We start from the raw sequence: 17,046 nt of genomic DNA, 5'->3' as shown, positions 1-17,046 counted from the left end.
ATATACAGTAGATATATGCAATATACACAATATGACAAAAATGACAATTTTCATATATGTAAAATATTTTTTAAACACTTGTGGAATTTAAATGTGTACATAAATACTCAAATATATGAACTCTAATTGTATTTGTTCGTATATGGCCAGTGGCGATTTCTCAGTGCCAGCAAAACCTTCTCTGCTGGCATAACATGCCTAATAAATAAATATTTTTTTATCCTTTCATTCTCATTCACCTTTTTGCATATGTATTTGCAATCGCTTTCCACTCCTAATTCATCTACAAATGAATAGCAAAAAAAAACAACAAAATGTATCCATTTCCTCGATGCTTACAAGCAAAGTGTGACAACTGTTTCACAAATCACATGCCCGAAGCCATGCTTGTTAGCCGAAGCAGCGTGTGAGTTTGAGCTCCACCCCGTCAGGCCTTCAGAATTTCCACAGAATCCCTCAATACTGCAGTGAATAGGCATCTAAAGTCAGATTGTCAGATTCATCAGCCAATCAGATTGATTTATTTGTACTTGTCGGTGTGGTCTTTAGGATATGTCCCAGTCCAGGCCTACTAGCTGGCGTTGAGTGATGCAATCACGCTTTAAGTGAAATTATAATACAAAAATAATTAAGGGTCTTTCAATACCCACAGCTTTCACCTAAATGTATGCTATTTTTGTGTGCATTTCTTGTTTTTTTTTTTTGGTTGGTAACTGCATATTCAGTTATTATGCACTAAAATATTTACATGTAATTGCATTTAAAATGTAATTAACACAATTACAGATGTATATAATGATGATTTGTGAGTTTTCACTGCAAAACAACCCCAAAAAATGCAGCAAATTGCATTGCCTAAATGATTTCTGTGCTCATATTAAAATCTACTTAGACTATCTTAACGCTTAATGCCATGAACTTCATTACAATATAATCTTTAGATCTACATATTTTTCAGTAAATAATTATATTAAATTATAGCAAAAATGTCAAATTAATTAGTTAGCAATTTTTTTCAAATTAAAATAAAAAATTGATAGATAAATTGATAGATTGATTGATTGATTCTCTGAATGGTGATTCATGAGACTGTCACCACATTTAGACAAAATTATGCCAAGACATCGAAGATGCTAAATTGCGAACAGATTTTTAAATATTGAACGGTGTTGCCGTGGTGATTCACTAAATTAATGGCAAAAATAGGGAAACAGGAAGTGTCTCATATCTTTTGCATGCATTGTGTGATTTAGATAAAAATTTAGTTGTATGTTTTTTCTTGGGGGCTAATCACATGGATGTGGCTATTGTGGGTCACGGTCATAGTGCCACCAACTGGCAGCAGGAAGTGTGGCACTTACAACAGACTTACATTCTTACATTATCTTATCTTACATTTACCCAAATTGCTTAAATTGTTTAGACACTGCTGATGGAAAATTTTGTGAAGTTGTAGTCAAACTGGAATGGTGGCATATATCTACTACTGATTGTATGATTAGGGTCCAAGTTTACATTAATGTTGAGTTGTTGCTGTGTCCATCATGCATTGTTTTCCGAAAGCCACTAAGTGCTTGGCCCATCATTGCTGCTTGCAGCTATATTTTTCTTTATTTTTCTTTTTTTTTCTTTTAAGCATAAATCTTTTGTTTGCCAGTGGGTTAATAAAAATAAGGCCGATGCTATTCACACCATGGTGCAAATAATGGTATATGCTATTTACATCCCAGTGCATATAGTGGCAGATCTTATCTGCACCCCAACCCTGGTACAAATAATGGTAGATACTAATTGCACCCTGGTGCAAACAGTGTCCGATCGACAGACCCTGCCTCTGGATCAAATTCTTCTCTGAACTCCCTGATATTCACTGTGACCAATTCTAATCTATTATTTTAAGTGGTATTAAAGGAAATATTAAGATTGGAAACAGGAAATTGGATGGGAAACAGAGTGGGACAAAACAGATTTGACCGTGGTCGCTAGGACAACACTACTCATTCACACACCGCCTTTACACCCCACACCACTCCACATCACCTATTGATTAGTTTGTTGTATATTTCTTTAGTTCCACCAGATTATTGGGGTGCAAATAACTGCACTGTATGGTAGATGCTATTTACACCAGGGTACAAATAGACACTCCTTAACAATAAACTCCTTAGTCCTACTATCTAACTCAGTTTCGCTTGACAAGTAAATATATCTTGTTTTAAGGATGTGTAGATATTTGTTTTCTGGAAAACATACAGTTTTATTTATTTTTTTTTGTTGTTGTTGTTTTTGCAGTATATGTGCAATTTAGTGTAATATTTTACTCCACTATTTTTTGAGAAAATAAGAAAGCTGAAAGCTGCAATACAGTTACACTACAGAAGAATGTAGTTAAAGAAGGGTGACTACTAACTCTGCTATATTGCCTGCATTTCATTTTTACTCTTAGTATCAATGGAAAATTCAGTCAGTTACAGTAAATAAGTTATGACAAATTCTTGATGTGTTTTCTAACCAAAACTCAGTCTCTCTGCATCACGTGGGTCAAGATGTAGTGTTTGCAGCTTCCCAATCCTTAACTGAAAGCAATTCACCCTCTGAATGTACTGCTTAGCCCTCAGATGACTGTTGTGAAGGTCAAGAGAAAGGGTTGTGTCTGTGAGCACACAGCCTCTGCAGTGAAATGGCTCCTTTGGGCAGTGCATTAGTGCATGTTCATTCATTATATTGTGTCCCTGCTGCATTAGTGCATTGGCTGTGGTGCTTTCAGCTGTGTAAGAGCCCATTCACACTCACTCGAGTGCTTTTACACTCTCTGTGTTCTATCTGTATGCATGCCTGAGTGTTAATATTTTATTTTATGAGTTTATAATCAGTGCAATGAATATTTGTACATTAATGTGTATAGAGTGGTTTCCAAAAGTCTAAGACCACATTAAAAAACTAGGATAGTTTATTGAAATATGGAAATAAACAGTCAGTGCAATAAACAGTGCTTCACTGAAGCACACAAGATGCTCTTTAGAACATTATCAAATCATGCTGAATAACATGATCCTCAAGTTTTGTTCATGCCAGCTTCAGTGCATGCTGTCACTGAAGCAAAAGAGGGACATACCAGATACTAGGACACTCTGAAATTCATGTAAATTGTCCACACAAATTGTTCTGCTGTTATTATTTGTAATGAAACGTTTTGTATTAAATTAGAAAAACACATTTTCGTTGATCTCAGACTTTTGAACCCCAGTGCATATCTTCTCCCATTTTACAAAGTGTGTAATGTTGTATTGTATATTGTGGCTATATTGTATTTAGGGCAGGGCTTTATGGTGATATATATCGTGTCAACTGGTAGAAATTTTTCTGTTCCATCTAAATCTCTCTATGTACGCAACGCTCCACCTGGCTGCACATTAGCCCGATAGTGAGAGAGACGAAAAACATAGAAAAAGGTGAACACACAGAAAGCCGGACGATTCCAAAAGTCAAACGCAGGAGGAGGACTTTATTTTTGCATTAAAAGGTGTTGTTTCGTAAGTGGCATCTGTACTTCAGCAAACATGGTAGAGAGAAGCAATCAAACCTTTGTCAGCTGTGCATTTATATTTATTTCCCAAAAAGGTTTCCAGTATCCAATAAAAGGCTTACAAAACAAATATGGGATTGAGGGGTTTGCTTCAGAATCAAAGTTCAGCTAGAGAGAAGCCTATTTTTTATGTTGAAAAATGATGCATAGTAGATAAAACAGATAAAATATTATGTTTAATAATTATTTATTTATTTATAGTTTTGTCATTGCAATGGACATGTCTACCATTAGGCTATTTTGGAATTTTTTTTCAAATCAAAAAGGAACATTCATTATTGTCAAGTGTAATTAATTACTTTTATCAAAATGTGTAGGCTACATATATTTATATTAGGGCTGTCAATCAATTAAAAATAGTAATCGAATTAATTACATGGTATGCCGACTAATTAATCGAATCAATCGCAATTAGTCAAATAAATATTTGAGAAAGCCCCTCAAGTAACAATAATTCAATATATGATTAAATAATTATAAATAGTTCTAAAAAAATAAATGAATAAAATAAAAGTACATAAAATATATTATAAAAAAATAATAACAGATAATTAAAACGCATTAATTATTTTGGCACCTAAGTATTAAAAAAGACCATTCAAAAAGTGGCTTTAGAATGCAATATGTTGTTTATTTCCATATTATTTAACATAAGCCTATCAATGGTCTACAGTCCATAGCAATCCATTTTGCAACTGAATTCGTAAATCAGTCCGAGATTTATTATAAGGGCTTGTTTAAGGACACGTCAATGTACATCAGACGAATGCTTTTGGAGTGTCTCGGTTGCGTCGCGTGATTAACATACAGTTTTAAGGTCGCTGTGTCAAGTTAAACGAAGTTTTAAACTTAGAGAAACACATCTTGATATCCCTGTGTTCGGATTTGTGCCCCATCAAGCTGTTTAAACGCAGGAACGTGTTCTTTCTTATCTGGTGTCGTCTGCCCTCTGTAAGTGTGGTTTGTTCTCTGTCTGTGTAAGCTGTGTGTTGCCAGCTGGAGTTTCGCTTACTTCCCCCTGGAGAAAACAGGTGGTACTACAAGCTTGAATTGCTCGGTCAGGGGGCATGATTAATTACGTAAAACTTTTTAACGTGTTATTTTTTGTATAATTATTTGCACCGAATTAATGTGTTAAATCAACAGCTCTACTTTTTATAATTTATTGACAAAAAATTTCAAGAATATCACTTTATAATTTTTTACTTATCGCCCACTCCATCACACGGTTTGTAATATTTAAATCATTTTTTTATTATTTTCAAGAAGAAGAAAATAATAAAATATTGTCATATATACTGTTACCGTGATATAAAATTACTCTATCATGATACAGAATTTTTTCATATAGCCCACTCCTAATTGTAATTTTGATGATGGGAACAATGCACTACAACAAATTCCTTGTAAGTGCAGTCACATCTATCTAACATCTATCTTCTGATAACAGACATTCCAGATCAGGTGATCCGTGTGTTCAAGGCCAACCAGCAGAGCTGTTACATCATAATCAGTAAAGACACCACAGCTAAAGATGTCGTCTCACATGTAGTTAGCGAGTTCAATCTCATTGCTGCTCCTGAAACCTACTCTCTCTGTGAGGTGTCTGTCAGTACTAAGGGGGTAATCAAACAGCGCCGACTGCCTGACCAGCTCTCCAAACTAGCTGACTGCATCCAGCTTAATGGCAGGTGAGAGTAGACCCTGACAAGAATAAACAACTTACTAACATAGCAGTTACGCAACCAAACACCTGGCTAAAAACATTACAGTTTTATGTGCATCAATCTAGATCTTTGGGGTGAATACCCGAGTAGCTTTATGTACTGTAGTCTACGGCAAAAATGAAAATTCTGTCATCATTTACACATCCTTATGTCGTCCTAAATGTGTGATTTTCTTTCTTTTGTGGCACACAAAAAAGAGATGTTTAGCAATATGCCTAAGCTGCTCTTAGGCATATTGCATAGCATTTTGCAATGAAGTGGATGGTGATTTTTATTGCTAAACTCCAAAAAGGATAAAAAAAAATTTAATAAATAAATAAAATAAAAAAACACAATAAAAGTATCAAAAATAGTCCATATGACTTGTGTGCTATATTCTTCTGAAGTCATATGTGAAGAACAGACCGAAATGTAACCATTCTGTTTTGAAAAAACAACAACATTTTGTTCGGGTCAAAAAAGACTGTAGAGTACTGTAGCTATACAACACCTCCTTTTTTATTATAAACATGAACATTGCCATTGGCTTGTTTTTTTCACACCAAACACAGGTTTGTTAAAATAGCATTTTATCTGGAAAGAGCGCCAACTGAACTATATCAATGTTGGTACTATTCTTTAACAGCAGATATACAGTAAGCCATTCATTTTGAGTAAAAAAAAAGATGATAATTAGAATATCTACAAATTTTATCTGTTTGAAAAAAATACAAAATCATGTTTTTTATTAAAAAACATTTTTATTTCACAATATAAACGTGTCAGGCAGATGAAAAATGAGCAAAAAATCTCATAGACTTCAACTGAAAAGGTACCTAGGGGTCAGGCTTCTGTCTTTTGACAGAAAGCAGCCATCTTGCAACTATTTAGTAAAGCCCTAGCAACCACCTTTCAAGGACCTAGTAATCACCCAAAGCAATTTTTACTTATTCATTTGTTTATTGTTGTGGAGAATGCCAAGGCAAGTTGGCCAAATACAAGATTAAATATTAGTTCCTATATTAGTTACTATAAATCTATCTGTCCACTCTATTTGTCTAGTTGTCTTGCTATATTGCATGAGTAGCGTGTCGAGACTCAAAAGCCAATAACATTTGTTCATGGTTGTCTTGTTGTTACATGGTGTCAAATGGCTGCACTCCAGCTTACCATGGAAATCAAAGATTATCTGTGAATATTCACTTAAATGTATGATGTCAGAAGACTTGAAATAAAGTTCTCGAGTCGTATGAACTACTTTTTGGAGCTCAAAAGCCCAATAACCTTTAACTTTCATGATATTGAAAAGAGCAGTGTGAATATTGTTCAGAATTTCTCCTTTTGTGTTCCATGAAATAAAGAAAATCAAAATGGTTTGGGACTGAATCTGCATGTTCTTTGGACTTTGCAGTAATGTTCTTCCAAAAAAAAAAAAAAAAAAAGACAATTCACATCAATACCATTATTGATTTGTTTACTAAGGTACTACTTGAAGAACAACATGGAGACAGAGACTCTGTGCTCTGATGAAGAAGCTCAGGAGCTCTTGAGGGAAAGTCAGATCAGTCTTCTGCAGCTCAGCACGGTGGAGGTCGCAGCTCAGCTCTCCGTGCGTGACTTTAGCCTGTTCCGCAACATCGAGTCCACCGAGTACGTGGATGACCTGTTCAAGCTGGACTCAGGTGGAGGCAGCAGCAGTCATCTGAAGAAGTTTGAGGACATCATCAACCAGGAGACCTTCTGGGTGGCCACTGAGATTCTCCGCGAGTCCAACTCACTTAAATGCATGAAGACCATCAAACACTTCATAAAGATCTCTCTGCACTGCCACGAGTGCAAGAACTTCAACTCCATGTTCGCCATTATCAGGTCAGTCAGTCTTAAGGTAAAGTTTTTCAGGGCAGCTCATATTTCGGAATTCCACAATATTTCCACAAACTGCTGGGACTAGAATTTCTAGCATGTCCTAGCTTCAGTTTGAGATTTATATATGACACTAGATTGATAAATCATCAATTATTCCAAAGCTTCTTGTTCATTGTAGACAACACTGTATGGTGGCCATGAAGTGCAAAACAAATGAACAAATCTGAAAACACAATGGCAAATCCAAAAACAAAATAATAATTCAGAGACACAACAAACAATCATAAAACTCAACGGCAAATCCGAAAACAAAAGAACAAGTCAGAAAACACAACAGCTAGTCAGAAAGCACAATGACAAATCAGTCGAAATGGAAAGGGTAGGTACCATAGTTTCTCACCTGTTTCTCACTGTGTGTGGATGATATCAAGCCCTTTCTTTATGATTGGTTTACTGTCCACTTGTGCGATTATTTCAAAAAGCCAAAAAGTTTCAAGACTGAAACACTGAATTAATTGGAGTGGTTTCTCACATAGAGCACAGAAGTCAAAAAGTGCGAGTTGGATATAGTTAGTTGTAGGTACGATATATACTTACATTAAAGAGGCTTAAAGTCCACAAACTTTTCTAAAACATTAGTGCATTCAATCCAAGCGTTCATTCAATTGACTTTAGTGTTTCACCCAGTGAGCTTTTGGCATGGATTTTGAAATAATCACGCAAGTGGACAGTGAGCCAATCATGAAAAAAATGGCTAGGTATCGGATGAAACACTGAAGTAAATTGAATGAGCGTTTGGACTGAATACACCAACGTTTTAGAAAAGTTTGTGGATACACACACAATCATCTGAGAAGCTATAATACCTACCCTTTCCGCTTTTACTGACTTGTGTTTTGTTTTGCACTCCCACTGCCATACAAGCACAAAACGCAGTTACTACACATTTTGACAAAATTGAGTCATGACCAAAATCTGATCTCTTAGACTGTGATTTGTTCTGTGTCAGATGAGATTGGCACAACAATGCTCAGACTCAGTGACTGGAAAACACAGTGAAATTGCAATAATTACAAAATCCACACTAAAACCAAATACCATTTTTCTCAGTTTCAGTGTTGGCATAGTTACTGCATTTTGCCTTTGCAGTATGTGGATGTTTCTGCAACGTCATGGTTACGTGTGTAACCTCCGTTCCCTGATGGAGGGAATGAGACGTTGGTGTCGATGTAGTGACACTAGGGGTCACTCTTGGGAGCCCGAGACACCTCTGGTCTTTGATAAAAGGCCAATGAAAATTGGCGAGTGGTATTTGCATGCCACTCCCCCGAACATACGGGTATAAAAGGAGCTGGTATGCAACCACTCATTCAGGTTTTATGCTGAGGAGCCGATATAAGGTCCGGCCATTTCAGCGGGTAGTTCAGCGTTGTGGCAGGAGGGACCAACATCTCGTTCCCTCCATCAGGGAACGGAGGTTACACCAGTAACCATGACGTTCCCTATCTGTCACTCACTCGACGTTGGTGTCGATGTAGTAACACTAGGGTTCCCTATACAAAATGCCACAAGGCTGAACTGTGTTACGTGAACTGGCGGTGTGTGGTGGGCAGACTTGCTGTGTGCCTCATAGCCAGCACACCAGGTCGACACGTAACCTCCCCCAACACAGTTATGAGTGTTGAACGGCCCTTTTTGGGGACAAGTTGACTACCCAGAGATAGAGACAGGCCTAACCCAGTCGTGGCCTCTTTCCCCTTCTCTTTTTCCACTCTCTAAAAAAGAAGGGGGATTATCTGACTGGGCCGCCAGGTCTAGTCGGGGGGTGTCCCTCCCAAGGGGAGGACACAGCGGAGACCACACCTCGCCCCAAGAGAGGGGGGGATATTTAAGTGGAAGAATACATCACATGGTCTTTCCAACCATGTGGAGAGCCTTCAAGGTAGATCCTGCCCAATGGGGGAGGAGTTACTACAACATGGAGACTGAGGGGCTCTGCCCAAGGAAGACGCAGTTTGCCAGTAGGGAAACGAACTAGCGGAAGATATAGATCGCATGGGGTTAGCCTTACAGGGAACCGCCACATGCGGAGCACCTACCCCAGAACCAGGCTCTTAGTTAGCGCGTGTACTGGGCCGGCAGCGAGTCTCTCCGAAAACTTGACTGCCACAGGGCTCGGAGGAAGTCAACCAGGGAACAACTTTTGTGAACACTACTGGAAATTAACAGCGCACGTCTTCAGCTCAAAAGGAGGTGGAAGGCGCTATGTGCAAGCGATACACCCGGCCGGCTATCCCGGGCTTATCCGCTTGTGTTGCGTGCCACTACCTGGGATGAAACCGGTTCCACCCGGAGGTTGTAGAACCTTGCAAAGGTGTTGGGTGTTGCCCAGCCCGCTGCTCTGCAAATGTCTGTTAGAGAGGCACCTCTGGCCAGGGCCCAAGAAGCCGCTACACCACGGGTAGAATGGGCTCGTAGCCCTACCGGGGGCGGCATGTTTTGGGCGAGACATGCCATAGTTATGGCGTCAATGAGCCAGTGGGCGATCCTCTGCTTGGAGACAGCGCTTCCTTTCCGCTGTGCACCAAAGCAGACAAAGAGCTGCTCAGAGATTCTAAAGCTCTGCGTGCGATCCAAATAGATGCGTAAAGCGCGCACCGGACACAGCAACGACAGGGCTGGGTCTGCCTCCTCCTGGGGCAGCGCTTGCAGGTTCACCACCTGGTCCCTAAAAGGAGTGGTGGGAACCTTGGGCACATAGCCCGGTCGGGGGTCTCAGGATCACGTGAGAATAGCCCGGACCGAACTCCAGGCACGTTTCGCTGACAGAGAACGCTTGCAGGTCACCTACCCTCTTGATGGAAGTGAGCGCAGTCAGGAGGGCAGTCTTCAAGGAGAGTGCCTTAAGCCCGGCTGACTGCAAAACTCAAAGGGGGTTCTCTGTAGACCCTGAAAAACTACAGAGGTCCGATGAGGGAACAAGGCGCGGCCTGGAGGGATTCAGCCTCCTGGCGCCTCTTAGGAATCTGATGATCAGATCATGCTTCCCTAAGGACTTACCGTCGACTGCGTCATGGTGTGCTGCTATGGCAGCAACGTACACCTTCAAGGTGGAAGGGGACAGCCTCCCTTCCAACCTCTCTTGCAGGAAGGAAAGCACTGATCTGACTGCGCACCTCTGGGGGTCTTCCTGACGGGAAGAACACCACTTAGCGAACAGACGCCACTTAAAGGCATACAGGCGCCTCGTAGAGGGAGCCCTAGCCTGAGTGAACATGTCTACCACCGCAGGTGGGAGACAGCTTAGGTCTTCCGCGTCCCGTCCAGGGGCCAGACATGGAGATTCCAGAGGTCTGGGCGCGGGTGCCGGATGGTGCCCCTTCCCTGAGAAAGAAGGGCCTTCCTCAGGGGAATTTGCCTGGGGGGAGCTGTCACGAGGAGTGTGAGGTCCGAGCACCACGTCTGGGCGGGCCAGTAGGGTGCTTACCAGGACGACCTTCTCCTCGTCCTCCCTGACCTTGCACAGGGTCTGTGCGAGCAGGCTCACTGGGGGAAAACGCATATTTGCGAATGCCAGGGGACCAGCTGTGTGCCAGCGTGTCTATGCTGAGGAAGGCCTCGGTGAGGGCGTACCAGAGCGGGCAGTGGGAGGATTCTTGGGAGGCAAACAGGTGCACCTATGCCTGACCGAATCGACTCCAAATCAGCTGGACCACCTGAAGGTGGAGTCTCCACTCTCCCTTGAGGGTAACCTGTTGTTACGGCACGTCCGCCGAAGTGTTGAGGTTGCCCGGGATGTGAGTGGCTTGCAGCGACTTGGTGCTGCTAACTCTGTTGGAGGAGACGGCGGTCGAGTTATGACACACAGCGGGAGCGCAGACCGCCTTGGCGGTTGACATATGCTACCGCTGCCGTGCTGTCTGTCCGAAGTAGCACGTGCTTGCCTTGGATCAACGGCCGGAACCTCCACAGGGCGAGCAGAATTGCCAGTAACTCGAGGCAGTTGATGTGCCAACGCAGCCGCGGACCCGTCTAGAGGCCGGCGGCTGCGTGCCCGATGCCAACAGTGCCCCAGCCCATTTTGGAGGCGTCTGTCGTGACCACGACGCGCCTGGAGACCAGTTCTAGTGGAACACCTGCTTGTGGAAACGAGAGGTCGGTCCAAGGGCTGAAAAGACGGTGACAGACCGACGTAATGGCCCGCGGTGTGTCCCGTGGCGCCATACCCGTCTCGGGACTCGAGTCTGGAGCCAGTGCTGAAGCGGCCTCATATGCATCAACCCGAGCGGGGTGGCCACCGCCGAGGATGCCATATGCCCCAGGAGCCTCTGAAAAAGTTTCAGTGGAACGGCTGTTTTCTGTTTGAACGCCTTCAAACAGGCCAGCACCGACTGGGCGCGCTCGTTCGTAAGGTGCGCCGTCAAGGAGACTGAGTCCAACTCCAAACCGAGAAAAGAGATGCTCTGAACTGGGAGGAGCTTGCTCTTTTCCCAGCTGACCCGAAGCCCTTGTCGGCTGAGGTGTGAGAGCACCAGGTCCCTGTGTGCGCATAACCCGTCTCGAGAGTGACCTAAGATTAGCCAGTCGTCGAGATAGTTGAGAATGCAAATACCCACCTCCCTTAACGGGGCAAGAGCAGCCTCTGCGATCTTCGTAAAGACGCAAGGAGACAGGGACAGGCCGAAAGGGAGGACTTTGTACTGATACGCCTGACCCTCGAACGCGAACCGCAGGAAGGGTCTGTGTCGAGGAAGGATCGAGACGTGAAAGTACGCATCCTTCGGGTCTACCGCCGCGAACCATTCTTAATGCCGGACGCTCGCTAGTATGCGTCTTTGCCTCAGCATCTTGAACGGGAGTCTGTGTAAGGCCCGGTTCAGTACTCGCAGGTCCAAGATTGGCCGCAACCCACCGCCTCTTTTCGGTACAATGAAGTAGGGGCTGTAAAACCCCTTCTTCATCTCGGCTGGAGGGACAGGTTCTATCGCGTCCTTCCGTAGGAGGGTAGCGATCTCCACGCAAGGTAGCAGCGTTTCCGACTTTCACCAAGGTGAAGTGGACACCGCTGGACCTGGGCGGATGCCCGGCGAAGTGAATCGCGCAGCCAAGTCGGACGGTCCGGACCAGCCCTCGTGACGGACTGGAAAGCGCAAGCCATGCATCCAAGTTCCACGCAAGGGGGACCAAAGGGACAACATCATCGGATGTACCGGCGGGTGGGGCCTCGCAGCGGGGTGGAGCTCGAGGTGCCACACCACATCGTGGCCGTGCTGAGTCCGAGGACATCGAAGCACTTACCTGGCTCCTTGTGACCACCCCCGGAACAGCCTGGGACGGGGGAGGAAGAGGCCTGTCCTCATGACCCGTGGAGACTGTCACATCGGGGGCGGATTTGTGCCACAGCTGGGCGCTCAGGGGCGGGCTGCAGCGGAGCCAGTGCAGTCACCGCAGGGGGACGCCCTCGGCGATGAGTAGATGGGGTGCGGGATCTTGAGCCACGCCGGGGCAGGATAAGCCGGCTAGCATCCATCTACTGCTCTACCATCGAGAACTGCTGGGCAAAGTCCTCAACGGTGTCGCCGAATAGGCCCGCCTGGGAAATGGGGGCAGCAAGGAATCGTGTCCTGTCGGCCTCACCCATCTCGACCAGGTTGAGCCAAAGGTGGGGCTCCTGGACCACTAGTGTGGCCATCGTCCACCCGAGAGACTGCGCCGTGACCTCCGTCGCTCGGAGAGCGAGGTCGGTCGCCGAGCGCAGTTCCTGCATCAATCCCGGGGCGGAACTACCCTCGTGCAGTTCCTTTAGTGCCTTGGCGGACTTGCAGGAGAGCCATGGCGTGCAGGGCGGAGGCGGCTTGTCCAGCAGCGCCGTAGGCTTTGACCGTCAGAGACGACGTAAACCTACAGGCCTTGGATGGGGGCTTTGGGCACCCACGCCAGGTGGCGGCGCTCTGCGAGCATAGGTGCACCGCGAGCGCCTTTATCCACCAGGGGATTGCCGAATAACCCTTGGCCGCCCCACCATCGAGGGTAGTGAGAGCGGGGAAGCTGAAAATTTCGGGACCGGGCAGTAAAAGGTGCCTCCCGCGACCTTGTCAGCTCTTCATGCACTTCCGGGAAGAAAGGAACGGGGCGGGGCGGGGCGTGGCTTTGAGCGGCGCCGCGAGCCCAGGAACCAATCACAGAGCCGCGAGGGTTCAGGGAAGAGCGGTGAAATCCACTTTAACCGACACTCGCGGCTGTCCGGGAAAGCATGTCGTCATCTCCGCGTCAGCCTGTGACTGGGCGATCGACCCCGAAGGGAGGAGCCCAGCTGAGGCTTCCGACTGGATGAGCCCGCTCTCCGATGCTGCGCTCGAGAGCTCATCACTTTCGCGGGCTCTGAATAAGAGGTCGAACTCTCTGTAAGACGAGCCGGCAGACTCACCCGGAAGCCCGATCGTGGCAGACGAGCGTGCTGGGGAATGGGAGGTCCGCGGGGGGATACCCGGCGGAGGCGGTCCCATTGGGGTCCCCAAATCGCCCCCAGTGCTAGCTGCGCTGGCCTCAAACCCGTGGGTAAAAGGACCGAGGCGGGAGCCTCTGGGGTGGCTCGCTTTCTTACGAAGGCGAGCCGCGACCGCAGCGTTGCCATGGACATATTCTCGCAATGAGAACGTGACCATCCACGAACGCTGTCTCCGCGTGAGCAGTGCCCAGACACGAAAGACAGTGATCGTGACCGTTAGAAGGCGAGAGATAACGAGCACAACCAGGAATAACACACAATCGGAAAAGCATCTTTAAAAAGACGCGTCTTTAAAAAGACGTTCCGTGTGTGCGCTCTTTTAGAGAAATATATACTCTTTTAGAGGGGAAAAATGCTCTTTCAGAAAATATACTCTCTAGTTTTTCTGCCGAAGCGCCCAGGGGCGTTCTCTGCAGTGCACCAGTGCAGAGGAGGGAGAAGCCGCTAAAATGCGCCGTCAGATCCAGCAGGTGAATGAACGGTAGTATTCAGCTCAGCGAGCATGACCGTTCGGCTCCGAAGAGAAAATCTGAATGAGTGGTTGCATACCAGCTCCTTTTATACCCGTATGTTCGGGGGAGTGGCATGCAAATACCACTCGCCAATTTTTATTGGCCTATTATCAAAGACCAGAGGTGTCTCGGGCTCCCAAGAGTGACCCCTAGTGTCACTACATCGACACCAACGTCGAGTGAGTGACAGATAGGGAACTTCTGACACTTTCATGTCCCAGGGGTTGGTTTTTATTCAAATAAAATGATTTAAACTATATATATATATATATATATATATATATATATATATATATATATATATATATATATATATATATATATGAAAATCTCATTAAAACTGAATTGGAAACTTTTTACCAGGCCATCATCATTTATTTTTGGTACTTTTTTGTAATGCCTTGTATAGATTTTACTGTTTTAGCCTTCCCAAACCCAGACTTCCAATATTATGAACTATGAAAATACAAATAAAAAATAAAAATACAAATTAGTTTATTTTAAAACTATGATAATCTAAACAAAGAGTAAAGTAAAATAAACACAAACCATTTTGATATTTATTGTGTGAAAATCATTTCTATAAATATATATAAAAAAATTAGGACTGTCCCACAGTTGTGGCATTTCCACCACACAATTGTTTTTTGCCCCTATTCATTTTTTTATTTTTTCACAAGTTAGTGTACTTGTCAACAAAAGTGTCAGTAAAGAGCATGCTTGAGATGAAATGTGAAACAAGTGATGTTTGAAGAAAACAAATAAAATTAAAGGTAAATATCACTTGAGTCTTCAAAGACAAAGAAAATTTAGTCAGCCATTTTATTTCAAAAGCATGGTGGATATTTTCTTGACTTTTAGGAAAAATGAAAATAAATTGCTTAAATCTGTGATGCATGTACATACACTGTTGGACATTGTTAGTAGACAAATAAAAACAAAATAAAACAAAGAAATTCTTGAGAGATTAAAAAATGTTTTACAAGTCCACAGTGAATTAACATGGATGCCAGAAAGCGGCTTATTACAAGAAAGAGGGTTATTGCAAGAAAGTTGTGTTCCCGTTTACAAGTACTGTATAAGCAGTGTACTTTTTACCCCCGTATACGTGCAACTCGGTCAGAAAGCAGTTTTCTCCACAACAGCGTAATTTCCCTGCGACGCTTGTGTAAATAAAAAACATGGCATCTGATAAAGACTTTGCAATTTTTGTCCATTGCTTCACTTTATTTCCAGATATTCCAGAGTTGTTGCTGTTTTTTTTTTTCCTTCTTAACTTTGCATCATGACCTGCTGTGGAATTGTGCTGTAATAGTGGGGCTCTTTCATAAAACTCTGGTTTCCCCCAATGTACGAGCGCATATACGTGGATGATAGGGACAGTCGATATTTTACATTGGTGTGTATAAATGGGTATAGTTTATAGTGTATGTGATTTCCCCACTGTACTCCTAGAAATGTTGAATTCTTTCCATTGTGTTGACATGTTGTTGGGCTCCATCCTGTTATCCGTTCTATTCACACACATGTGCACTCTTCAAACACCCGTCAGAACGCTGCTTATGTGTTTACATGACCACATAAACTGCATTCACTGGGAGAAACCTGGATGTGTTAAATCGCTTTCTTTTAATCCCTTAATCTTCTCTCGTTTACATGACGCTTCAGAATGCTGCTTTCTTCAAAAACCCTGGAATAAACTGTTTTCTTACATGTATGTAAGTGTGTTCAGTGCAAATAGTGCCTAAAGCTGAAGAAACTTCTATGGACTCACTTTAAATTAATGTGGTAATGTGATGTAAGGGGGAAGTCACCCACTGGCCCAAGGACGGTATCCAGTGGCGTGGCTGAAGGTCTCTTGCGTGTTCTGTCTTATCGTGCGTGACATTAAATAATACTTTGATTATTTGATTTGAGTTCCATGTTTTTTATTAATCTTATCATTAATTCTTTTCTTTATTTCATCTGACTCCAATTATGAAAAACCTTGTTGATGTATCTATGCTCTGAATTTTAGTAATTCTCTCTTCTAGACTGCATTTGTTACTTCAATGTTATTTGGGTCCTGTGCTGGTCAGACACAGGTCCTTTAACTACAAATTCATCAGTTTCAGATATTAGTAAGTTTTAGACTAAGTCCATATAGGTTCTCGGCTTTATCCGTTTAGTCTTATTTGGCTAAGTTCTATAATAGATTCTTGGTTTACCGTTTAGCCCCAGTCAATTAAGTCCTGTTTTACAGGTTCTCGGTCCTACATTTAGTATTCCCATTTAATTCTACTTGGCTAAGTTCTATAATAGAATCTCGGTTTACCGTTTAACCCCAGTCAATTAAGTCCTGTTTTACAGGTTCTTGGTCCTACATTTAGTACTACCATTTAATTCTACTTGGCTAAGTTCTATTATAGATTCTCGGTTTACCGTTTAACCCCAGTCAATTAAGTCCTGTTTTACAGGTTCTTGGTCCTACATTTAGTATTCCCATTTAATTCTACTTGGCTAAGTTCTATAATAGATTCTCGGTTTACCGTTTAACCCCAGTCAATTAAGTCATGTTTTACAGGTTCTTGGTCCTACATTTAGTATTCCCATTTAATTCTACTTGGCTAAGTTCTGTTATAGATTCTCAGTTTACCGTTTAACCCTAGTCAATTAAGTCCTGTTTTACAGATTCTCGGTCCTACATTGAGTTTTCCCATTTAATTCTACTTGGCTAAGATCTATTATAGATTCTCGGTTTACCGTTTAGCCTCTTACATACTTAACTAATGGGTTACTTCTGAAGTAGCTTAATTAAGCCAACTCTGACCATAGATTTGTAGTTAACAAGAAATATACTAGAAAACAGTCCTTCAGAATGAATCATAA

At 43.1% G+C, this 17,046-nt stretch overlaps 1 pseudogene; it reads left to right on the top strand.

Annotated features, from left to right (window-relative positions):
- LOC127429172 (rap guanine nucleotide exchange factor 6-like) overlaps nucleotides 1–17,046 on the top strand; it is a 147,148-nt pseudogene that overhangs the window by 106,738 nt on the left and 23,364 nt on the right.

The sequence above is a fragment of the Myxocyprinus asiaticus genome, chromosome 38 (genome assembly GCF_019703515.2).
Source record: "Myxocyprinus asiaticus isolate MX2 ecotype Aquarium Trade chromosome 38, UBuf_Myxa_2, whole genome shotgun sequence".
NCBI classification, from domain to species: Eukaryota; Metazoa; Chordata; class Actinopteri; order Cypriniformes; family Catostomidae; genus Myxocyprinus; species Myxocyprinus asiaticus.
The sequence above is the reverse complement of the archived record's forward strand: the minus strand, read 5'-3'. Positions and strand labels throughout refer to the sequence as shown.